This window comes from Augochlora pura, chromosome 3 (assembly GCF_028453695.1).
Source record: "Augochlora pura isolate Apur16 chromosome 3, APUR_v2.2.1, whole genome shotgun sequence".
In the NCBI taxonomy this organism is placed as follows: Eukaryota; Metazoa; Arthropoda; class Insecta; order Hymenoptera; family Halictidae; genus Augochlora; species Augochlora pura.
Genome location: NC_135774.1, coordinates 19,995,456 through 20,022,666, shown reverse-complemented (window position 1 = coordinate 20,022,666; position 27,211 = coordinate 19,995,456). Strand labels below are relative to the sequence as shown.

At 38.3% G+C, this 27,211-nt stretch overlaps 1 protein-coding gene across 2 annotated transcripts in view; it reads left to right on the top strand.

The window, feature by feature from the left end:
* LOC144467780 (protein muscleblind-like) overlaps positions 1-27,211 on the top strand; it is a 337,354-nt gene that overhangs the window by 2,633 nt on the left and 307,510 nt on the right. For both annotated transcript variants that reach the window (XM_078176723.1, XM_078176724.1), the window contains exon 3: positions 24,006-25,851. The gene's annotated coding sequence lies outside the window, so the exon portion shown is untranslated. The remainder of the gene's footprint in view (positions 1-24,005; positions 25,852-27,211) is intronic.

Genomic DNA, 27,211 nt, shown 5'->3' with positions numbered 1-27,211 from the left:
TTGATTTGCTAATTTCCAAGGCAAATGTATACCAAACAGAATTTTATTAATCATATTAAAGCGATTTAAAATTACTATATCTTGTAAATATAATTTCGATGAACACAATACTTTTTGGAGTTAATATATCAAGAATGATAACGCATAAACTATTGACATCAGTTCTTAGTATTCGAAATAAGATATTTAATGTTTTAACGTTCACCAATTTTGACAAGATCGTGAAGCCTTTCTCGCGAAGATGACAAATGAGAACACAAACTGCTAGACATTATCAGGTTGTGAATTTACCATATACGATCGAATAAACTACGCAAAGAAAGCTTCTACTTCATACTATAAAGCTAGTCAAATTTGTAATTTTTCAAGTTAATGTAAAAAGTATGTGCGATGACAGCACCGTGGAAATTTATGTATCTGCAGCGTCTCCTAACATAGCCGACACTGTAAAAGTAAGATAACATTATACAAATATTTTTTTACGAAGACAATAAAAGTCCTCTATCAAATTAAAATCGTGCTGATTTTCTTTTCTAGAAATTACTAAGAACGTCAATTTCCGCGTACGTCCCCGACTTATTAGCGACGAGTGTAAGAAATTCTTATTAACGACCGATTCAAAGCATCCGCAATCAATTCAAATTTCATAACACAGATAAATAAAACCAGATAATTAATAGCACAGATATCGCATTCTATATCAGGACGGAATAATAAAGCGGGGCAGTGATACGCGTGTCGGAATATGCAGCCATGAATCGAATCAATCGCGATAGCGAGGAGTGTGTATATCCATATCCATTCACGCGTCGAAAACAAAGGCGCGATCGTGGAAAAAAGGAATAAAAAGATATGTGATCGCGATGATCGCCGCAAGTGTGCTCGGAGCAAAGTTTACTTGGTGTCCTTATTGCTCCGCCGATTTTTCGTTTTCGGAGCAAATCGAGTCGCCATGGTATTTGTGCGGCCTGCCTACGCTGCTGCGTCGCCTGTAGTCTGTATAGGCGCGACTTCCTGTAATCGTCGTAAACAAGTGGAAACAAGGACGGCCGCGTTAAAAAGGGTTCGTGGGCATGGAGTACCAGCAGCTAGAACTCAATAGGATAAAAGACACCGAGGTCGGAATGTCAGTGGGACACGCCCACAAAGCTTCTGAAATTCGATGCCTTCAGAACCTACAGAGTAATACGCGTGGGATGCAATCGACACATTCACATTCACGCGTCATTTCGGTCGACTTCTTCCGTGTCTATAGGATTTGAGCCGTTTAAAATAATAGAGGTGAAATTTAATTTAGTACTTCATTTGTTTTTTTGCTGTTATTATTTTAAGTTAAAGCTTGAAAGTGAATCGCATAAAAGAGCTGCAACAATTCTTTACGAAAATAGAATTACGAAAACTACAACTAAATTCAATTTTGTTGTCCATATAAAGCACATACGTCAATCACTTTTAGTGCTCAGTGAGTATAGTGTTAATGTTCTGTTTTTTCTATTTTACGCATTTGAGGGCAAAAAGTGTCACATGATCTGCTTGGCATAAAAAGTGTGGGGATTATTTAATTTTATTTTGAAGTATAATATCTTGTGTAGTGAATAAACAAACAATAATATATCAAATATCTCTTCGATACGTAACATTATATTTAATTGTATCAAATGATACTGACATATTGATCGGCATTAAGAGAACAGGTATTAAGAATTATTAAAACATATGAGTATTATACATGTAATGTTTGCGAAACAAGATATCGCTGGAAATTTTATGAAATCGAATTGGGATAAAAGCACTTTTTATGCTCTGCATGGTGGTAAATTCGTGAAGTGGTAATCGCGATCATATCTTGTACAATATACGTATGATCGTGGAAATTTTATTGATAGCCAAATAAAAAGCTACTTTTATCATGTTATCAATCGATCAAAGACACGGTAAAGGGTTCATTAAATTTTATTGGAGATTGAAATCCGTAGTGCACGTGCCATATTTTCTCTGATATAATTCGTATGCGGTTCGGTACAGTTCCCACTATGAAATTTGCGAATCGCGTCTGGTCCAAATCAATGAACATTACATTTGATTTTCACTGTTCCGTCAGAACAAAATCGATGAGAAAATGTGTGACCGTTCGACCGTCAGGAAATTCAATTACCGGATTGAAAGGTAATATAAAGAACTATTATTTAGAATGCGATGAATAATTATAGATTCGCACATACATTTGCAATTTTCCAAAAGTCGTTTCTCTTATTTAACACTTTCAATGTGTAGTCTGTATGTGACACGGTCGAGAGTCTCATTGTTTAATTTCATCTACCATGATTATCATATGATTTCTAATACGAATATTTTGCAAGTACAATTAACATAATCTGAATGCTATTCATACGTATCATCTGAATATAATATAAAGCCATCCACATAATATAAAAATTTGATACTTCGTTTATCATACTTTCTCATTTTAGTCAACCCTGTAAGAGTTAAGACATATTTCATATTTTTGTAGAAAGTTCTTCATTTCATTAAGCCGTATTCATTTTCACAATTTCCCGAATCTAGATGTCGTTGTTTTTCAAATTATTCGGTAGTCAGCTTCGACAGTATAACCGGTTAAAGTATAACCGCCTTCAAACTCGAAATTAAAGATAACCCGCAATTAAGTTAATAGGTGGCCGTGCTTCTAGTTGATTAAAATAAATCGGCATGCGTGAACGCCAGAGTAACGCAATCATGATTTTACATTTACTCATGAAACGTAGTTGTATGCCAAAACCTCGTTTCTTTTTAGATAATGATTTGAACCATCTCCGTACGCTGTTTCTAAACTTTAATTTTGTAGTATTAATGAGAATACGTGAAGTTAATTTCAGATAAATACATCGGTTTCATGAACACACTCCGTTCGAACCTATAATTATTCACGGCGCTATAATTTGTTAAATGCAATACAGTAAGAAATGAACATCGCTGCCATGCAATAATATAACATTTTAGCTGTGGGTTGTGGCTGGTCCATTATAGCGGCCAATCATGCACGGGAATAGATTCGCGGGCGGTCACTGCAGTGGTCTTTTGGTAGCGATAGGTTTACTATTAGGCTAGAGTGGTGCTGCTTGGCGAACATAGTTCGCTTTAACTGCATCCAGCTATTAAATGGAAAAGTGTAATTATCGACAGTAGGCAGCTTTTATTTTGTATTTGCATTAAAATTTGATAATCAATAATAGCAACCTATTAACACTTAACACTACAATTTATTTCACAGCTCGGTTGATTAACACTTATTTGTATTTATTAAATTATTTTAATGTTGAAATAATGATACTTGAACGACGGCATTTTATTTCGATTTAACACTAAACCTACGAAAGCTCTAAAAGCGGTTAATGCGTGATGCTTTATAAAAATATTAAAACTGAATTTATTTAGAGCTTCGACATTTTTATTGTAATGTGAGGCCGGCATGGCAGGTTTCGTGCTAAAATATGCGATCTATATTCGTATGTAGTTATATGCTCCAAATCTTTATAACCTGTCTGACAGAATATTATAGATAGGGTAAGGGGCTAGTGTTCCTGAATTTTGAGCAAAAAGAGATATGATACAGAAAAATTTATAATCAAACTGGATAAGGGTAATGCCATTGCAGGTTTACTAGAACGAACATGTGCAGACGTGCACGCGTGTTTCGTACAGGATGAGGCAATTTCAAAAATCGCTGAAACTATGTTAAGGTTTACGAGCAAGGAGTCTCTTTGCTGGAGACTTGTAGCTTCTTCTCATTTGGTTTTTAAATGGCATTATACAATACAGAAAGAATGTCGTAGGATTTTCTGACGAAACTAGGTCAAGCATGTAGGATAATTCTATAAGTAATATGTATTACTTTCTTCTGCGTATTACATACCTTGCGGGAACTGTACGTTTTCCTTGCTTCAGTGTGAGCTGTCCAAATTATCCTATAAAATAGTTAAGTATACATGAACTTTGACATTTCAACTCGAATATTTTAGAACGGTATTCCTCTTTTGTATTTTAAAAACTTAGCATTACCGTAAATATAAAGATGCTCTAATTACGGAGGCTGGTTCGACGCGCAGGCATTCGTAAATGACGTCATATTGGTTGCAATAATAATTAATGAGATCACGTATATTACATGTTTCATTTAATATATCTTCGCAATTTGAGAATTACCGAAACGGTTTCATTTTGTACAATTTCGAATATGTTACAATAAAAGTAATTGAATTCTCGCAAATTAATTACAGCCCGAGCCCATAAGAAGTACATATGAAATTACCGGCTTAAAGCGTGAATGTAGGTTACATAGTAGAAAAATCGATTTAACCCCTTGCACTATGTGCGTTCGGAATCGGTACAAAGATTTCGAACATAATCCATTAAATCTGGATTTAAACAAAATTTAAAAGAACATTAGTATTCTTTTTTGTTTCTCTTTCTGCAACTTTTTTAATTTAATTCTTAAGATGCATCTGCATAAAAAATAAAACTAGATGATAGTCGCTTTGATAAGCTTTTATCACTACACTGCGGACTTTATGCGCTTATGACAAAAATGTGCCAGATCACATTCAAAGCAGTACAAACATTCGAAGAAGCTCACAACACTGTTTCATTATTTTCAGTTTAACGAAATTATTAAGAGAATAAACGAATGCCTATATTCTATAAATATCCGCAGTCTGTTCATCGCCAATGCAGAGAAACAATAGATCTGTTTTAGAGTATAAATAGATATAATTTGCGTCAATCATTTCACAACACTTTTCACGCGTCTTAACAATACGGCTGGCCATTTGAACGTAGTCGTCGAACGTTTCAATTGATTATGAAACTTTGACCGAAACTAAAGAGTCCGTTGTGTAGACGGTCTCTCGCGCTATCGATCCAGGACTCGTCGATAAGTTTGCCCAGTACCAACCGCAGGATTGTCGCGATTATGTTGTCCTGGATGAGCCTCGAAACGACGCGCTGGCAGAAATACCGCGATTAGAAGAGAATATATCTGCCCGGTAGCGTCGCGTGTGACCGTCTCGGCGATCCATGAAACGATTTACGACCGGTAGATCCACGCGCGTAGATCCACGCTTCTGCGGCGATTGTAAATTAACGGGCATTTGATATAAATGCGATCCCGTTGGCGTGGGACCAACACGAAACAGTATAAATAGAATATCTTCGCGTGGTGGTTGTAACTCTATACAACACGATTTTCTGGCTTTTATTTCCGTGGTTCCGTCTTTCCGTAAAAGCGCGACAAAAACGTGGAAGCGTGGATCGCCTGCGGGAAACTAGAACTTCTCCGCCACTATTCAAACTCCGAGATAATTTCGACTCCGTTGCGTCACGCGACCATAACGCACACCGACGCGTTTCTTTATACGTATCCGTGTCGTCGCGCTACGCCTGTTGTATCTGTTATATCCGCGAGCTGTAATCACCGGGATGATGTCATGGGAGAATTCTTAACGATCACGGGAGAACTGAATGCGGTAATTCCTAATTTAACATCGCCGTCGAACGATACGCAAAGTCGGGGAGTTCGACGTTGTATCGCTGTATGCGATTAGTCATTCGTTGGACGGTTTTTATGTCATCCTTTCTTATCGAATGCGAAAACAATCTGCTTACATTTGAATGATCGTACGACTTTCGTACATGGTTACGAAACGATCGGGAGACTTTTTAAAGAGGTGCAGTTTTATTAACACATTATGTGTTGGGAAGGTAACAATATCCTTTCCTTCTTTTCATTTCGTTATATATTTCTGAGAATCTTCCTTAGAAATTTTTTAAACCCGCTTTGTATAATTATTATCAAAATCTTATTAACAGTTCTGAAGATATTAAATGTCTTTTAAAAAATGGATTTTTCGAACTACACCGAACCAGTCGTTTTCAAAACAATTACTGAGATTATACAAATCTGTTTATGTGAAATTTATTGACACACTGCTTTAGCTAATCGTATACTACATAGACTACATATATAATTCAAATTAATTCAATATTATCATTGTTCCGAAACAATGTACGGAAGTTGCCTTTATGACCACTTTATTTAACAATGCCTAAACTTGATGCTTACTTTGTATAGCATGCTGCGCGTTACATTGTTTTCGTTATTACGGACAGTGATAGCTAGGTCTACCGAAACTTTCATGTGTGAATTTTTCGGGAAATTTTTTTGATCATGCTTCTGGCAAAAAGAGCGGACTCCGTTAATAAACTCGATAAAAATGAATCACAATTTAAGTTACCCTTTAGACGCTGAGAAGTTAGATGAAGTTTTTAAAAAGCTAGGGTGAAATGAACTCAGAAACCGTCATCCGGAGTTAATTAAGAACTCATGCGAACAAAACCGAATGGCCGGCGACGTCGCGACACGTGCATGTATTAGCTGTTTAAAGCAAAATTGATACAAGTTAATTTTTCACCAGCTTGATTTAATGTCATTAAATTATATTTTATTCCATATTTTATTTGATCTTACAAGTAATACTTATTAGTATTACTTATTAGTAATAATACAAGTATTATTATATTATATTAAAGCTTGAAAGAAGTTTCTGTAAAAGAGTTTTAAACATTCTTTGTTATTCATTTCACAGAATTTTTAATTCGTCCCTTTTTATCCACAAATTACTTTATTAGACTTACTGTTTCTGCTTTCGACGTCTAATATACACGGTGACGGACAAATATAAGTGGATACCCTTTAAACTACTATAAATTTGTTAAAGCAGGATTAAATGACTTGATTTAAGTAATAAAATTAACAGAAAAATTATAAGCAGTAGAAAAATTACGAAAAATAATTTTAGTCATTGTTTAGTAGACTATCCTATACTCTCAAAGAAATTTAAGTCATTCAGCCCAGTTTTAAAAAAATTATACCGTATAGAGAGTGGTCACATATACATATTTATTGGCCACTGTATAACCAGTGTTAAGTGTATTTAGATTTATTTTCATTAATTCGTTTGACGATATTTCTTGACTACGTGAATATGGAAAAACCTCGAGCGTAACTTATTTTGCGGAAACCAACCATGTCTCTACTAGTTAACGAGTCTGAAAAGTCATCAGTCTAATCAATGCGGTGGTCTCGGATAGCTCTCAAGGGTTTCGAGTTAGTTGGTAACTCTGTATATTGCAACTGTATATCATAAACGTTGAAACATGGATAACTCGTCCATGCGACTTGAATTTGGTGCAGCACTCAATATGTTAATGCAATATTTAATTAATTAACTTCATCTCTCTTACCTCGTTATAGTTTGTTAAAATGGACAGTGATTTTGTTCTTTTTCTACACATAAATTGATGGTTACCAAATGCTTTAAAAGTCAATCTTTACATACAAAACGTCGTTTCACTAAAGCATACATGTATTTTATAAAACCAGCTTTATTAATATTTTATAATACTATAAGAAATAATGTCAATTTTGCGAATATATTAAGAGTTCGGTTATTTCAACAAGAATTGAGGAAAGATACGTATTCTTTATTAATATGACACTTATCTCACGATTATATTGATAAGATTTTGAACTATGATCTACTACAGCTATTAAACAATTTTTAATAAAAATTTCAATTGTTCATTTTCAAAACTTACAAAAATAATAAGTGCATATTTACTACGATTTTCTGAATATCTGATCAATAGAGCAAGTTTATCGAATAAACTCTCCATGAATGTCATACTATAATTTCAATGATAAATAAATAGTAAATAAAACAATTTCGAACGTGTAAAAATGGCGCGTCTCGTAAATTTAGAGCTCAAATGACTAATAGGAAGCGACCGGTAAATAAAGTGTTAGGAGTCTAAGTTTGTCGCAGCATTAAATTTGGGATGAAACAAGTTGGTCGAGAAATCTAAGAAAATGCGTGGATTTCGGTTCAGGCATCGTTCCGGGTTGTGTACATGTGTACATGTGTCTACGCACGGCTCCCGAACGAGGAGAACGAGAGAAATGGTAGCGAAGCGGAGAGAAAGAGAGAAATATTTGTAGGTTACGTTGGCGGGTCAACGCCACCTATCTCTCCCTCGCGGGAGCAGCCTGTCGCGGGACTAAAATTAAAACGAGGCACACCCACCCTGCCTACACGCTCGCATGCGATTCCAGGAACATTCGGAGGAACACATACAAAGTCGACCTTACGCTTCAAGCTTTCTCTTCTTTCGTCTTATTTTTCTGCCGGTCCGCTCTTGATTTCCGCCTTGACGACGGACGGCACACTCTTCGGATACGTCTCGCAATGGTACCTTTCCGCAAAAATTTTGGCCACGATTCAGGACGTCGATCTTTACGACGATCTCTATACGATCTTTATGAAAATCGGTACTCTTACGTTTTCGAGGCTGCTCAATTTGAATATGTTACAAATGCAACTTATTTTTTGTTGGATATATAATTATATAATTAGAATCCTACGGATGCTCAAGATGCTCGATAACATTTATAAAAAATGTGATCGTGTCGAAATGAAATATTTTGTATCGCGTTCTATCTTGCATGTTTCTCTAGTTTTCATTAAATAAAAAAACTATTATTTACAGTTTTCTGACCTTAAAATAATTTACGAAACTATTTAGTAGCAGAAAAGCAATAGACAATTTTTAGGCGCTATTTAATTCTTTAAACTTAATACTTTAAAATATCTTAGAAAAGAAAGAAATAAGAATAACGACTTTATGTGCATAGTATGAGAAAAATTTGGGATATTTTAGGGGTGAGGGCAAACATAGGTCTTAACATAGACATCTGTAATACAAAATTCATATTTATAATATACCATTTAATGGTAAAATGTCTTACAAATGATTTTCTTAAGAATAATCTTCAACTTGATACATTAGAAATGTTAACATATTTATGAAGTTATTAATTATTAAGAAATACGTGAATTCGATTATTTTGACAATATATGTCCCAGTAACCGTATATCGTATATGAAATTTTCAAATGGCATTTGATGCTAACACATGTACGACAGTACGTTCTTGCTGCTACGTACTTCGAAAATTGTATTTCGGCAAATTTTTTAAGGGAAGATATCACTGCGCGAGTTCGCTTCGTGCACCTTTCACGAATTCAACATTGTCATCCGTTGGCTTGCCTGTACTGCTTCTTGGCAACCCGTAGCAGTCGAAAATTCCCAAAATGTAATAAAAGTTTATTTTCTGTGATCGTAAAAAGTTGCGGCTTTCTTCATTATCGTGACCACATTTACGTCTACTTTTAACTGGAAATAATACTCTACTATGATTTATATTTAGTTTATCCTGGTTAATCATAGTTTATATATTTTATACTAAAAATTAGATCACACTGCAATCTAAACATTAAATATGTATACTCAATATTATAGTAGGTGCAAACATAAACAACATAATTATAGTAATAACCGATATTAGCCGAAAAACAATAATTCGGTGATAGTCAAAGGGCCTTTAGGTAACAAATTATTAATCGGTGTTAATATTTATACGATCTTTTACATTTTTAATTGAAAATAAACGTTTTCTTCTCTCAAGAATTTGTTCGCGAGCATTTTTTAAAATTATCCTTTCTCGTACAGAAAAGCCGCCAATCAAAGATTATATAAAGTTTTCGGTGTTCGTCGTTTTACCAGAAGGAATTTTAAATGTGTCCAACTGATTAGAGTTTGTCATAAGAAGAGTCAAATGATTTCGAATGTCAAACATTGTATACCCTTGACGAAAAACTATGCGAAGCGCGCAAGACCCGCGCTGCTGTCCTGCCATGTGCGCCGTGCAGCAGACATACATATGGTAGAAGAAAACAGAGTGGAGCGGCATGGCAATGTGACCGAATAAGAAGATGATTCGGTTGGTCGACGAACAGCTTCGACGGCTTAGAAATTTTCATCAATTCGAAATCCTGAAATGAATGAAAATTTATTAGCCTTTTTTTACAGAATCTTTCTCTTAACCTTTAACTGGTTTATGGCGAACGTGGTAGCCCCAAGCAGCTTTAAAGCCATCGTTAATACACGTTAATGTAATTATTTGAAAATTCACGTAGTCTTCCACTCACTCGTCAAAAGAAATATTGAATATTTACTGAAACAGCAAAACTTTTGCGAGACTGCGACTAAAAATGAAATTAGACTAAAAGATATGTTAAATAGGTGTGTAACTGCGAAGTTACACAGAGCAACAGAGTGTTAATAATTTCCTTAATAGGAGACAACTTTTGTTGCTTGTATGTTTCAATTTACAGCGGTGCTCCATTCATATAAACCGGTAGGGGGACAGGTAAATTCGCATAACCAGGTTGTTCGCTCCAATTATATGATAATGCGAGCTCAGCTAAAGTTCAGTTAAACAGGCACTGCAAAAATCTTGTTCATGTAAACGTAGTACATGTAAATGGAGCTCCACTGTACAACCGTTCTTAGATCTTAATAAGAGGGGAATCAAATTTTGTTTTCGAATCAGCGTCACGAGGCTGACTCGTTGTCACAGGACAAGGGGTTACTGTTTAGTCTACTTTCGATGGCAACGCCTTCGATAATTGGCAATGGCAATGTACAGTTTTCTATCAACAGCTGGAAATCGCATAATATTGAAACTCTGGTGACCCACTATCGGATCCCAGTTGTAACTCTCATTCGTCCCTGGTATAATTTGACATAATTTTCAAGTTTCCGAGTATAATATTCTGCTATCTTTAGGAAAATTAAACTCAAATTTGATCACTTTTATTTTCTTAACATGAGGTAAATGTATGGTTTACTGCATATGTTATATTGTCGTGTGTGACATAACAAAATTAATGGCATGACAATGATGTTTATCATTCGCTACGTTGTTCTTTATGACATAGACTTTTTCATATTATTTTTTATGTATTGTCAGCGTCATATTTTTTGCCAAAAAGAATTTTTTTGAACTTCTGCATTTTCTATTATTTATTTTGAGTTTCGTATGTTTTTATAAGCCGAGTTTAAGTTCATTCAGAAGTTCAGAAACTTCTTTAAAAATGGCCTTTACAGATGGTTTTGAACATTTTGTAAATATGTTTGTCTTTATTTTTAATAAAGTATTTAGTGAAAAGAAATTGTTTGACTGTTATTATAACCTGTCAATCGGTGAATAACGTTTGTCCAACTCGGTTTACGATAGGTGTTCTTCTTGCAGTAAGAAGTTACATTATCACGCTCAAAGTATTTTAAAAAATCGTTTTTTCCTTATTGATTACGTAGTTTCACAAAATATTCTACGTCTTATCTAGAAAATATATGAAACAAATATTTCATACGTGTCCTACTTGAATCTTCGTTAATTATACGTAAATATTCTGTTCGTTGTTACAGTTTTCTTTACCATATCCTCAACCACCATTAACCCCTTGCACTACGACACCTTTCACGCTGCGTTGATTAGCACTTATTTGTTCTTAATACTGTTCTTAATAGGAACAGACAATTTTTGTTTCTTCTGTTGTTTTTATTTACTTCCGTTTCGAGACTTTGATAACAGAAGGACTCAATTTGATTTCGATTTAGAAGAAATTAATAATATTCACATACTAATATATAATAGTTCTTGCGTGGAATCTTTGTCACGAGTCTGACTCGTTATTACAGTGCAAGGGATTAATATAGTACGTACAACAGAACGTTGTAATAGCGGTGTTTAAAACTAATCTGTGCAAATTCGGGGTGGTGTCATGCGGTTACGCTAGATTTTAATGGGCAGGAACGACGTAAAGCGTAATGCGCTCCATATATTACTTTTAAAAATTTTCATGACAAGAAAAGTCGTCATGCCCATTGGAGTTGACCTCCCGGGAATATTTCGTCACGCCCAGTTGACGGGCTAAGTTGGAAAAATGAGGGCCGGGTGGGGGGGTTAAAATAAAAAAACTATATTCTTGTAACTCACGGGGTTCCGTTGAATTGTAAATCAACTGTCGGTTTGTTGAAGTCATGAATTTTCGGGTGGGCGATAGTCGGAACGATGTCAAAATAGAAAAAAAATCTCGAGAAGAACGGTTGAGTTGCTTTAATTTAAATAAACCCAATTGTAATTCTGTTTTTCGAGCGGGCTAGCCGGGACTGATGGTACATTCATTGCGATAGAATTTGATTTCACGGAAAACGATAAATATTCAAGGGCAAACGTGGTCTTGCTCGCTCGCACGGCCGTGGTCGGGCTTGCTCGCGCACACAAGCTCCGGTGTGCGAAGCGTTCCATGGAATTTCATCGGCGGGAGCATTCTGGCGGTGTGACGGTGCACGTATAGCGGCCGACTTCTCTCGACAATGAGTCAGAATGAATGATTTGCAAGCGTTGAAATGCATGAACGAGCAAGCCGAGCGCGACGTCCGATTGGACGGCTGCCTCTCTCCGTAGTCGCGCCCTCGCCCTCCTCTACGAATTTATGGCTTCAAAGCGTCCCAATGCATCTACTCTGTGGCGTCAAATTGCTTTCCAGCGGTTTTTTAACATCCCGTTCGGCCGTATCGCGGCAGTTTTACGTTTTATCTAATTATATTTCGCCCTCCGAGGACGGTTTGTTTGATCAGGGGCGTGCCACCCCCGTTTACCCCTCACTCTCTGCCCCGTTTCCGCGTCACGAACAGATTAAAATATTTCTCCCGTTCGCGTGAATTTGTTTTTTTTTTCACCCCTCTCCTTCCTTCTCTTCTCTTCGCAATTCTCTTCTGCTCAGTTGGTCTCCTTCTTCTTTTTTTCACATTAAAAAATGGTGCAGTATGTCGGGCTTGTAGGAAAGCATTAACACGGTAATGCGACCCTTATTTTATTCGCTTCCTCGATTCCGGGGGGTTGCGCTTCGATTCAAAAGTTTGCATTAAGAGGCGTGCACACGGTACATGCGTACATACATACATATATGTATGTATACCGAGTAACTGCACCGAGGTGATACTGTTTTTTGCTAGTATTAAGGGCGCCTGCAGGCGCAGTCGTTCAATAATTAATGAAAACGATATTGTGACCCAATGAGGACGGTGTTCCTGCTCGTACAATGTCCACGACCTCCTCTCTTCGCGCGTTTGGTAATTATTGCGGATTCTTGTGAAGAACAAAGATTTTCCAAGACAATTGCATAGAACAGGAACTAAATGAAAATGAATTATTTCTTTGAGCCTTTTTGATCCCTCAACGTTTGTTTGCACGCTTAAGTCCGTACTTGAATTTTTAATAAAACTTAAATGTTTTGGAATTGCGGCGTTCTCTTTATGGTCTCAGATTTGACTAGATTTAAGAGTGAATTTCGCGCTAACGTATTGACTGTATTTGATTAAGAATTGCAAGATGCAAGAATATTGAAGGAGCATTCGGCATCGTACATCTTGTCGTTTCAATTTCGATTTCATGAAGTATTTGTATCGCTGTGATTTCACGGAGCTCCGAGGTTGTTGGGTCGTTATTCAAAGCGTTAAAGGAATACGATCTCTCTGTGTCGTCAAGATGATCTGGTTTCAGCGTTGCTAAGTAGCGTCGCAGGTGTTCTAATTGTAAGTGAAATTATTAATTCGATTATCGAAGAACTCGCCGACTGAAAAATAATTTGCTGAGCCGCCCGCGTGGGTTGTCAAGGCATCTATGTTTCTTCGAACAAGTTCTATTAGTAATTTAAGTTTCCAGTCACAGTTCAGACACAGTCCGCAGTGAAGTTGTTACATTAATCCAGAGCTTGCTTCTTCGAGGAATTCCGAGCGCGACAGTTGACTGCACCCAAGGCTCTCGGACAATCTGCAAAGATAATTTTCCGGTTTATTGGTATTTCGTGAAATATGCTCCGGGAATCACAGTGCGCGCGCGGTAACTTGTTAGTTCATAGGCACTTAAATTGCGAAAGTGCGGATCCTAAAGGCCGGGGGCCCGCGTGTTTTGCGCGCGCACATACCACGTGCACACAAATGGAATCGAAGCCTGTAAATTCTCGATCGATATTGCCATTGTTTTCCATTCAGCTGATAATGCGCTGCCTCTCTGCCGTGCAGCATTCAGTCTTATTGTACAAGTTCGCTCGTTCACCTTACAATTAGTTCGGAAGCCGAGTCGGATTTTCGTTATTCGCTCCCGTTAAATACTTAGCAAACCCCGGGACTATTATGCGTTAGTTCGCTCCAACTCTCCACCTCGCGATCGATCATCTATGATCGTAGGATCGCGTGCGATCCCATCGAACTTGCCCTTCGGAATTACGATCTTCTGGACTGAACAAAGGTTCCTGACTTTTCTACTCAAAAGAATCGTAAAACGATGTTTGTGAGTTTTTAACGCAATGTTTACCAAATCAGTCAAAGGACACCTCTTAAGATTTTTGTTCAACGCTATTTCTACCAAAGAGGTGAAAAGGCATCGGTTAAAATTTTTATCAACACTATTTGTACCAAATGGCTCAAAGGACTCCTTTTTAAATGTTCCCTTGACACTATTTTTACCGAAATGATCAAGGAGCATCTATTAAAATTTTCGTTAACAGTATTTTTACTAAAAGGTTCGGAAGACAGATCTCAAAATTATCATTTAAAACCACTTTTCACGTTTAATCACTTTTTCCCGAGTGATTTTTTAACTTCTCCTGTAATGATAATTAAACTGTAGATCTCTATGTAATATGAAAACTGCTTACATCAATCGCAAGAAACACAAGCGAAATAGAAATATCTAACTAACGCATTCGTAAAAGCTTTTATTTTGTCTGTTAATCAAACATTGATTAACAATTCAACTATTATACCGTATTGCACATGTTAATAAGTAAAACATTCAAACGCAGCCCATGAAAGTTGAAGCAAACTGGCACATCTCGAGCCTGAATTTCTAATACACCGTTGATCCTCCACAGGACGTCTCACTTTGATTTTTCACCTGTTATGCCGCCAGTTTGTCCTCCCCTACGAAAGCCCAAACTGTAATCCGGATTATGGTAGTCTTTTTTTTACGGAAACCCGTAAGTCAGTGTGCCATTGTGCGGAGAATAAGAATTCAACGACCGAAACGTAACACATCGGGGGATAATCGATTACTGTCTAACACCTGTCACAACGTTTCACCGTGAAATACGTGTCAGCCGTGGTGAACACGAATCGATGGAAGGATCTAGGCATCGGGACGAGGCCTTGAGCTTTTATTGCTTCGCAGACAGAGGTTTTCCCTGCGAGTGTACCTTCCCTCTGTGTCCCCCGCGGCACAAAAGAACACAATTCTATAGGTGTATAGGTACCTAGCCGACAATCTCCTTAAAAGGCTAGCAAGAGTCAAATATCACAAAAAGCTAAAAACCCGGCTCCGGAGTTTTGATTTCACTAGGAAAACATTCGAGACGTCTAGCATTGTGCGGCCGGAGACGGCGCTATTGACGACTATGGTGACTCCAATCGATGACACATATACCTACCTGCAAGCAATTAGATAGTTGACTCCTTTTACGAGATGCTTATACGGAGCCAGCTTCCCGCGGATCTATTGGATCTAATACGAGTCGTACGTTACTTCTCAAATGAATTAGCAGTTTTGTTTTAACAGTTTAATTGATATCGGAGGGTTCGTTCAAAGGCTTAGTTTTGGGTTAGTGATATCTACCTGCAAAATACAGCTAAATAAACGTCCTATAGAAATCACAATTTACTGTGTCATCTTTAATCTGATATCGTTTTTTGCAAAATAATCTAGTGTAGAATAGTTTCTCAAAAGTGAATTAACAGTATATATTAAGAATTAACAGTAATGTATTTATTCGAATGGTTATGCTAATATTATCGTAACATTTACCCCAAGTAACAAACTTGTTGAATAAATACCTCAGGAATTGTGAAACAAAAGCTTTCTATATACCGTATATTAAATTAACGTAACGTATCGGTATCCTCGATATTTATTGATAGTCACAGCTTCGCACTTTATATAGAATTATGGTTGTCATTATCCCATAACCTGAGCATCGGGTTTGATTAACTGACAATATTTTTGATGATGGTATGTTAAGAAAAATATGTCGTTCCCGAGCACTTGAGAATTTCATTGAAATTGACTGATGCAGAAGAGTCTAGATCGGTCGCGAGGCGACGACAGTGACGAATACCAGATGTCCTGGAATGCAGAGATGCATATGCAAAAACGGGCGGATAGAAATACTTCTTGTCAGTAGGAAGAGACATCGGGCCGTTGAGGAATTTGTACGGAGGCTTAGACTGCACCGATCCATGTATTCGTGCGGTGAATGAAAAAGACGTCTTTCTCTTGGCTGCATCACTGGGTGAATTTCACGATCTCTCTAAAGGATCCCACTTTTTTCGTGTAATATTCGCGCAGAATGCAAACGTTTTCCCGCGGGGGTTCCATTGTCCCCCTTGAAAGTATTAAAGATGGCGTCTTCAAGCCTTGCTCTTTAAAAATCTTGCACATATAGGCGCTCCGTATTGACCGCTATTAAGACACCGAATGAATTCTTTAGCAACGATTTAAATAGCTATCGATTTTGTTATCTTAGAACTGTAGTCATAATTCTCAACTTTATTCATTAATTTCTCGTAACATATTGTTGCGGCAGCTTGAAAATAATAGCAGGCAGGGATCGCCCCGAGAAAGTCTTAGCGACGGACAGTCGTGAATCGACATCTGACTGTCAAACAACTAAAATCGAACGATTAACTTTACTGTACATTTATATTGTATTATCATTACAAGTCATTTATTAAGAGATTCCTCTTTTATATTTATTATTCTCTCTATTGTTTCCAGTGTAGAATTAATTTAATTCAAATCTGAATATAGAATTTTTATTCTGGATTATTTTCGTTTCATATAATCATGATATACACAGTTTTAGTATACTAGCCAATACAAAAAACGAGTACAATGGAGCTTATAAATACAGTTTATAATTATAAAAATTAAACTTGAAATGATATATTGCATACAAGAATGTTACTGCTGTAATTTGAAATGTAACATGCATTGAAATAACACTGTATACATCAGTGTATATAAATAAAAAAAAACGAGATAACTAAACTAAGTACAGTAACTAAATATGGTAACTAAATATACAGTAACTTTAATATAAAATTGTTCTATTAGTTTTTGAGAAACTTGAGTTTCTATGGAAATTGAGGTACTGCGCTAAAACTAAAAACGCTAGAAAGTTTCATCCGGGCTCAAAAGGTGAGCGCTAAATTTCCGAACAAAATCAGCGTAAAATATGCATAGTTATTAAATATGTGGATCAGAATAGTTATAACGAATCGCCAAAGTTTAACGCTCTGCGTTCCAGACTATTTTCTTCCTTTTATTTCAGAATTTGCTATAACGCAATGGTAAAGCGTACCCCCGTATGAAACTTTGCAATCTAACTAAAAGAACAGTTGAGAAATATCACGATTGCGTCATTATTCATGAATATAGAGCGAATCGTGAAGATAAACTATTAATGTAAAAATCAATATCGAGTATGGCTCAAAGATGGTTAAAAAGGCTTAAAAATGCAGACTAAAAGCTGTGTAAAAATAATAGTTTAGCAGTGTCCAAATCAAGTGTTAATCAGCCTCGATAATTTCACAAACTGTACAGAGGTGGAAAAAAATATTCCCCCGTAATAAGATCGAAGAGGGCGTCACATCTTCCGTGTTCAAAATCCTTTTAGCTAATTTAGTCGGTCCTAATTCCATTACAGCTGGCGGCAACGCCGAAGCTTCGGATGGTCGTTCCCATTGTTTCATTCCGTTAATTTCACTTTCATTTTTATTTTAATCCTCGTTGCCTGCAGCAAATTAAAAATCGTCGAACAGCCGAGCGACTTCCCTTCCGCTGCCACGCCGTTCGTTTCAGCTTGGCTGATCGGGAGCGATCGGTTGTAAATGTTAAAAATCATTTTCTCCCTACCTATTTCTCTCGGCGTGCACCGACGACCGACTATTGGCATGATTACTCGGATCAGTGGACTTTTACAATCGACTGGGATCGGCCAGTCAGCCGTTCCTAGAGGTTGCTTTATAAATAGACCCGCCTGTAGGCGCAAGGTGGTTGCACCGAAGATAAAATGTCACAGATTGATCTGCGTCAAAGGGTTCCATAGTTTACGGAATATTATACCGCGTTAACGAATTCGCGCGAGACACCCCAACCAGTCAGACGTTCGAGAACGCTTTCCCGACAATGAAGCATCCTGTACTACAATGATCGCAAACCATTATTATTTCAAGTTAGTTTTCTCGAAGTGGGAGTGGAACATCATTCGATCCTTATTGTTATAATAATAGCAAATTTCAAACTATGGAAAGAATGATGTCTATTTTCATTCTTACAATTCGTACTTACAACAAACAGAACATCTTCTCTTCGATTGATTAAAATCATTCTTGATCCCTAGAACAGGTAGTAGTGTAGAACACTAGTGATTACACGTGGCGTCATACCGGCAGTCTGAGAAGCTTTTGGTCCATAAAGAGTTAATTTTGCGTATCCGTGACATACGTGGAAATGGTACAGTGTCCATGTTAATTTATTAATTGGCTTTCCGTGGATTCGAATGAAAGCTCCCGGCTAAAAGAATAAAACGCGCTAGACGCCTGTCGCACAGGTGCTCTGGTTATCGGAGCCGTCTCGCTCCTTGATAGGTTTGGATAAATGGAATTCCGCCGTGAATTAGTAGGGCCCCGTCGGTTGTATCGGAAGGAGACAACTGGATGGGTTCGGTGGTGTACCGTCGAGCGCGGCGCAGATGTCAGGAACGTTCTCCGAAGACGAGGTGTACACGGCGTCAACGGCAACGTCAACGACAACGATCACGAAAAGTCTGTGTGAGAGATATTGATTTGTCCGTCCCTCTTTTTCTGCGGTAGTCACGTGAAAGAAGTGGACGAAGCTCGAAGCCGCATTCGTGCACGTAGTATATCGATTCGACCGAGAGAGCCGAACGGAGACTCTTGAGCACGCGAAAAACCCCCGCCACACGTGGAAAAAGATACGCGGATTACGAAAATCCTGTTTGTCCACCTTCGCCTGCACTTAATAATTGCCGATAGAGTCAAATGTGTTTTATCGTTTCTCTCTATCGTTGATCCGGGAACAAGGTTACAAAGATTAGGAACATCCGATAACGCGAGTCTGCGCGCATATAATAATATTTGTGCGCCGGTATCTCTCTTTGTTCCATTCTGAGAAATGTGTCAAACGATTCGCTCGTTCAAGGATTATCGAATTAGAAATGGTCGATCGATAGGGTGCTTCGCGACTCACAATAATAAGGATTTTGCGCTCTGAATTCACTCTACGAATCAAACTCATTTTGAGAGTGTCAAGTATTTGTTGGATATTGCTTCGGGGATTACTGTAGAAATTGATTGGAGACAATTGTTGACCTTGTTGCATGGCCTTGTTAACTGGATTCAGCTCACATTATTATTTTTACCGTCCTCAATTTTAATTAATTTGGAATACAATTCGCAACAGAATGAATTTGCAGCAGAAAACCTGTCTCGTATTTGCTCCGACAAATTGGTCTATCGGAATCATGCGATTTCAGCAGCCGGAGATTATTAATGAACGAGGGGCTTTTATTAATTACTGCAGAGAATTTCAGTAAAGTTGTTCGCATTCTTAGCTTCGTTTAAAGCGAACTTATTACTGTGGAAATAAATTTCTGTTTAACTTGACGGTGACAACGTCGAGAATAAAATCTATCCCCGGAGGTTTCTGTCGCTTTGGTAAACTTAATATTATTGCTAAAGGGTTTATTTTAATCGCAAATTTACCTACACAATTATTCAGTTTGAGAAGTGTACACATATCATTAAATACGTATAATGTGTGCACGATTAGATAAGGATAACACTATCCGATGAGTTAAGATTTCATTTACTCATTATATGATAGTTTATATGTACATCCTGACGCACATTCATACATATATATCTGTGAAAGAAAAACGCCGCATATTATAATTTGTAAAAGTCTAAGTATATGCATTAAATGAGCTGTAGAATGTAGTATTTACGTATTTATAACAAAATCATGTAAACAAATTCGTTGATCAGAAGTTTAAGTGACAATACATGTTGAAAGTGAAACCATTTGATATCCGGTCTTCTGATACCTCTTCATCAAACTGCATATTGATTCATTTGTTTACCGGTAACTTGAATGCCTACATTATCTTCATGTAATGAAATTGATAAATTTACGATACATTGGATGTGGATTCGATCAATTTCGCTTCCAAGTGGCTCATTTATTCTTATCATTGTGCCGAGCATCGCGACGCGACACTGACAATGAGTACCACTGTCCGAACCTCGTGACACGCAGACCTATTTTATATTGCATCTTGAAGACGGAACGGTATACATACTTGCAACGCGTTCCCAAAAGATGAAAGTCGTGTGACGTTATTCGATTCCAGGCTAGATTCCCATTATTTGTGTTAAATTAGAAAATGTTCCTAACAATTGGTTGAAAAATGATATCCCTTCGAACCTAATCATTATTTACACGCTTTTAAACATACCTAACACATTTCAAGTCGACATTTTTTATTTCCCTTTTAAAATCAAATATTTGGATAACTGAAACTAATAAAAAAAGAGTTCACTAACAATTTTACCAAATTTCGCTATTGTAAAATATTAAGGCAATTTTAATAAACGGCTCATTTTATTCAAGATTGTTTATATTGACCTTCGCTGTCTTTAGACCGTCCGCTTCATCGAGAAAAGCGTAATTTTCCTGATCGCAAGTCAGTTTCTAACGCTATAAATTCGCGCGAACATGTCCAGTTTGTTAGCAAAGATTCCGCTGCACAGCCCGGAACACTTTTCCTTCTCGACTTTTCGTTTCTCGAGACCTCTGCTCGGTGACTTTCGTTCGACACACAGCGACGGTCAGTCCAGTGTTGTCGATTTTTCCCGCCGTTCGAGAAATCCCCGGGAAAACAAACGTTTCGACTGAAAACGTTTTTCTTTCTGGTATTTTCTAGTGCGTTGAACGCGCACATACGTCCCCATAACTCTTGTCGGGTAACATGAGAAACGAGTCGACCGCCTCGGGTCCGCTTTTCGTAAGCGGCTTACTTGCGCGACGGAAAATTGTACTACGCTGCACTCTTCCTCTTCCACCTCCACCCCCGCCCGCCTATTCCTCTGACTCCCTCCGCCTCAGTACTCTTCAGCTTTTCTTTTTCTTTGCCTTAACTGTCTCTGGCTCGTACATAAAAGTGCATACTTATTCACGGCCGTGTGTACGTGCACACCGGGCTCGTACTGGTATTTTTTCCCGTGGACTTTTCACGGCGAGAGACGTGCAGAAAGGAGGGGGCTGGGGGCGCAGTTTTTCACCGGTTAATGTATGATATCAGCTGGAATTATATGCTTCACGAACTCGCGATAGGATTTCGTGCGCGATAAATACTCCGTCCCGCGGATATTTCAGAAACGTGGCAGCTACGCTCGGTCTCAGATAACCGGGGATTTGCAGTTTTCGATATGGAACTTTCATCTCGCGAGCTATTCAATGCAGAAACGCGAAGAAGTTTTCGCTTGGACGTTCCGCGGTAATTGATTCGCTGGTTTGTACGTATTATGTTTGCACCCGAAGATTGTTATAAAAGAAGAACCCATTTTACCAGTCTAAAAGTCGAACTATATCAGTTGCATTGGTTCCCGTGTACATCAGCGCTGCAAATAATTATTGACTCGAAGGAACTTTCATATTTTTAGCGATATTGAAACAAAATTCTGACAAAACATCGTACTTGTATATTTTTGTATTAGGAATAATAAAAATGAGAATTGTGGAGGTATAGATTCCTGTATATCATAATTACTCACAGCACTGTAGGTGGCCCCCTTTGAATGAGCTGGTACTGTGTATTGAAAAGAAACTTTACGCTATAAGCACGTATGAGATCCGTGGCCAGGTATTCAGGCCAAAACTTACTATCACGAGCCTGACCCTTGACATAGCCTTCATATAACCTTCATATAACTTTATACATGAATTTACATTCCAATTTTGTCGACCGTAAAGAGTACGATGATATTCTTATGCAAGAATACAATTTATCCTTGTAGACTATGGTTAACACAAACCATAGTAAGATCAACAGTGATTTCTACAGCGTTTCTGACTTGCGAATGGAATGCGAAATTTTTCGAGTTAACACTCAAGAGGGTGGGCATTGTTCAACTTTTGTGGAGTTACAAATGTGTAATGGGTTTGTACAAAAAAAAAAAAGTATAAAATAACATAGGAATATACCGTCGTATTTATTTTCTAAATCGCATCAGTAATACAATACCCAATGATGTACTGCTAGTATAGTAAGCTAAACGCTTCGTTCTCGATACTTTACCCAATTGCACTGGTAAACACGATCTTTGTTGCGACGAACACTCACACTGATTCTCATGTATTCTTTTCACTGAATACGAATCCGGAATTCGTTTGTTTCCTTTCACGTACAATTTCTTTTATGTAATTCCGCTCCGAATCACCGAAACTCGCTGTTTCAAATGGAATTTAATATTTGTTTGCACATCGAGTGTTAATACACTGGCTTATTACTGTTGGGCGTTCAAACGGGAAGCTTCGGGAGCCAAATATTTCAGAAAATCAACAAGTAGCACATTTTATATCTTCTGTATACATGATTACTGCAATTATTGAATATTGAACTGCGCGTTAACTGAAAAAGTTTACGTGATAGGAAAAATGGATTGCATATTTGTGTTCAGCATAAAAAATACTATTGAGATCACACATTACAGCTTGGATAACAAAAAGTGAGCAAAATTTTCTAGGCCAGTGTTATTTGTCGCGGTCGAGAAATGATTGAAAGAGATTATTCGATACGAATGACATATTCTCCGGAGACAATGATTTTTTTTTTAAGGAAGAGACCGAGGTGATTTCCAGTTTGAATATCCCGACGGGGAGTGTGCAATATGCTCGGTTAAGGATTGTGCATTCTCGACGCCAGAACGGGACGCCTTAATTTACTCGATTAAGCGTGCTTGCATTGGTAGTCCTGCGCTTGTTTTCTACTATACCTTTGCCCGTTCGCGGCCTTTGCTTGATCATTCCCTTGAACCATATATACCTATAGACATGGCTTCGGATAATTACGTTGAAGCAAAGATAAACCATCTACGTGACGTCGCATATGACCAAGATGTATAAGCTATGCTAGTGTGACGTACGTAAAAGGACATAGCGGAATTTCAATACGTAAATCAATTTAAAAATAGTTGTGTACGTATATTCTTTTGAAATTATCCTTATTTTGCTCAAGTTGTACCTTTTACAATTTTAAGTAGTATTTATTATAACATATTTTGGAAATTCTAATTTTGCAATGTTTATCCGAATTATACACTTGAAATTATACATTTAGCATTATTAGTTAAGAAATACTAATGGGTTAGACACTGTCGGTCTGCCGTGTCAGGCATTTTAAAATTATCTTATTCCATCATCTGACGTCACATGTGGCCTGTTATCTTTGCTTCACTGGATCGTTGGATTTTCTATACACGTACGATACACAAGCCGTGTCTAGCAGTATATATGGTCTAAGATCATTCCCATTTACACTTCCAACCAGCTCTCGATCTGTCTTTCTCTATCTATCTTGGGGCTAAAACCTCTCATCGAGCCAACGCCCCACCTCCTAAGCCCACCAACGAACAGGCCCCTTCCAACAAATCCCCTCCGTTCTCCTCCCCTTAAAGCCCTCTCCCTGTTCCCTACAGCATCTCCCTCTACCCTCCCCCCTCCCCCCGCTCTCTCTCTCTCTTTCTCTTTCTCTCTTTCTCTCATTCTGTATCTCTCTGCCCTCTGCCGCGTGGCCCATGCCCCGTGCCCCGTGCCCCGTGCCCCGCGCCCCCCGCCCCGAAAACAAGAAGCATTTTAAGCCTTTGCATCCGCAGTAACGCGAGTTTTCGCTTTTGGTATGTTTCCAGAACAGCAGAATCCGGAGTTCGACCGCGGGAGGAACCAGGAGTGCGCCGAATAAATGACGTAAATCCGAGGAACGGAAACGCAACGTCACTCGCTAACTCGCAATCCCCCTTCCCCCCACCGAACCTCCCCCTCTTTCTGTCTTTCTCTTTTACCGTCTCCGCGTCTCCTCCCGTTCCTCCTTCGTCCAATCCGCAACGACCCGGCCCGACCCCGAGAATTCACGACCCAAACGTAGAACCGGACCTTTCTACCCTTGCCTTTTTACCCGCTTTGTCGCCTACCGCCTTGCTTACTCTCTTTACCAGCCTCCTTCTTCGGCTCCTTCTTCAGGGGAACAACGGTCTATCCCTTCTTCTTCGTCGTCGTCTACTTCCATCCCCCCCGTGGCCCGTCGAAGGATAGCTAGGCTCAGCTTTCCAACATTCGAGAACTCCTTTCTAGATCCGTTCTCTACCTTCACGACGGAGTCTTTAGTCCTCTACTTCCTGGTCCAGTAGACACTACACACGAGAACACACGCTTCAGAACCGGCTTTAAGGACACCACGACCGGCTTTTCGAAACACACAAACACACACACGTGCATACGTGCATACAGACCTACCACTACACGTACATACATATAGACGCGCGCAGAGATCCGTCTCTACGTAATAAAAGGCAGCCAGCAACAGCCAGCTCTATATATCGATCAAAGAAAACAAATTTGCGCCTAGAGAGCACCATACATTAGACACACGTACACAGATTACAGATACACGTATATACGTACACAACGCTCCCCGTGGTCGACGTTTAGCTTTGAAAGGCTTTCAAGCTTTGCCCAAAAAACTACTACGCTCTGGTTGCTACTACGCGCCTTCTAAAGCTCCTACGACGTGCATTGCGAGAAGATAACAGTGTGCCGCTGGATAAAGGAAGATCGAGAGATCGGTAAAGGGAATCAGGAAGGATCCACGATCTCCTTGGTCAACGGAAGCCGCAAGCATCGCCTAAATAAAAAACAATAAAGAGCAAAGCAAAGCAAAAAGAAAAAGCAGTATCGAAGCAAGAGCCTAATCGCTGTCGATAGAACGCCTCTTTACCTCTTCGCTTTCTTTCTCGGTGAAATTCTCCCAGTTCTCCGAGGAGAAGCACGTTCCTCTTCCGTCAATCGCAATTGCTGTAATCTTGCTCGAACGCCTGCGCTGCCACGGTGTGAACATCGTCATCCAAGTCCGAGACCGTTAACGCTGGAAGTAGAAGGGAAGAAAGGAATCAGTGATAAACAAAAAAAAAACAAACAAAAAATACACGGAGGGCAGAAACGACACCGGCTACTCTTTCTCTTTCTCACTGTCTTCGCTGTCTAGCTAACCGCTAACTCGGCAAAGCTAAGCTGCACTGTCTCTTTGTAGCGACTAACCGCTCCGGTCGATAACGCAAACTCTGCGTGCGATAAAGAGCGAGCAGCCGATAACAACGGTGATATCGCACGGTCTAAGAATAGTTTAGAATCGCGAGGCGAGAAGTCTCCGACAATCCCGAGCCTTTAAACACGGTGTTCGATAATATACGCGACAACGAATAGTAGGCAAGTTCAAGAAGAATACGACGGGTCTGATCCACGCGAGTTTATTCACTCCCTAGTTACCTTTGTTCACTTCGTCGTCGTCGTCGCCGCCGTCGTCGTCGTCGTCGTCGTTGTACGGTTACGCGAGTTTTACGGTTCGTCGTCGTCGTCGTCGTCGCCGCCACCACCACCGCCTACACGGAAGATACAGTGATCTGGAAGACCAACTGCTTGACAAGAGACACGTTCATGGAACAATAAGATCGCACGCTACGCGAAGACAATCTTCCAAAGGTACCAACATTTATCATTGTATCAATCCTCCGGGCACTTGTGGGATTTCGGGCATACATAAGTTAGCCGGTTCGGTATTCCCTTTTGCGGAGTTGCGACGCTCGTGTCTTCCTGTCGTCCTCAAAGACGCTTTTATTATTTCTCTTGAGAAATTATAGTGCTTCGCGATATTTTAGTATCTTGTAGCCATGTGCGTAGACTGCGGGTCTCTGTGTAAAATCAAATTTGGTTGGAATCATAGCAAGTCACACTTTCGAAACTTTGCGGTATTAAAATTTAAATCTTGTATATGTCAAACCGGTAAAAAGACGAGTAAAATAAAGTCGTTATGAATTAATTTCACTCTAAATTATCTTAACAATAAATTTAGTGATTCAATAAAAGTGTATTCTTTCTTTTGAATATTAAACTAAACTGAGGGGAATAAAGGCATGTCTTAAAATTGTTCCGATGTCTTAGCCGTTTGATATTTCACGTTGTAATTTTTATCTTAATTGCACAAAATCCGCAGTCTAGTTATCAGTTATCTTCACACTTAAATAAAGTGTACCGTAGTCTTTTAATTTGGTATATCTTTCCACGCCGAATGTTTCCATATCTCTCCCGAAGTTCGGAATTTTAACTTTGAATCATTTATATAGGTCTCTCTATTTATTTGCGCGTTGACTTTAATCGTTTTAAGAGTAGAAGAAGACAGTATTTAATTTTTAAATTACTAATAATTCTTCCAGTTGCTGTTCGGTTTATATATTTTTAGAGACAGTTTTTTTGAACGCCTTTTGAAGTGCACGAAGTTGAAAGAATTTTATTTGATTCTGTATTTTGTTCCATTGCAACTTTTTTTTACTGTGTTCTGTTTGAAATTTGATCGATTAATTTCTATATTTTTTTTCTATGGATGGAAAATTTCAAATGTAATTCAAATGTATTCGAAGTCATTATCTATCGATATCATTATTTGATTTTCCAAGTATGAAATTCAAAATGTGCTAGTTCATTTTTATACAAAAGTAGAAAATTGCTCTAGAATTTTTTGAGAACATTACGAAAACTTTTCATCTGTAATATATTATTACGAAAAAGATATCGGAGAGAATTTGCAAACAACGCGCACCGTAAAAGTTTCAAATCATTTGATCAATTACCATACGAGTATATCGCGTAAACCGTGAACGAATTCGGAGCTCGTATTCCAAATGCGCGAACGAAATAAAACGCGGAATAAACATAAATTCGAAAGCGCATCAAATCAAATTACTTACCTTAACAAAAAGAGTCGACTGTTTTCGATTCTGCAGCGAATCGAGTTAATTTACAAGTTCTGTACCGTGGTGCGGTAGTTACACTCCCGTGTAACACG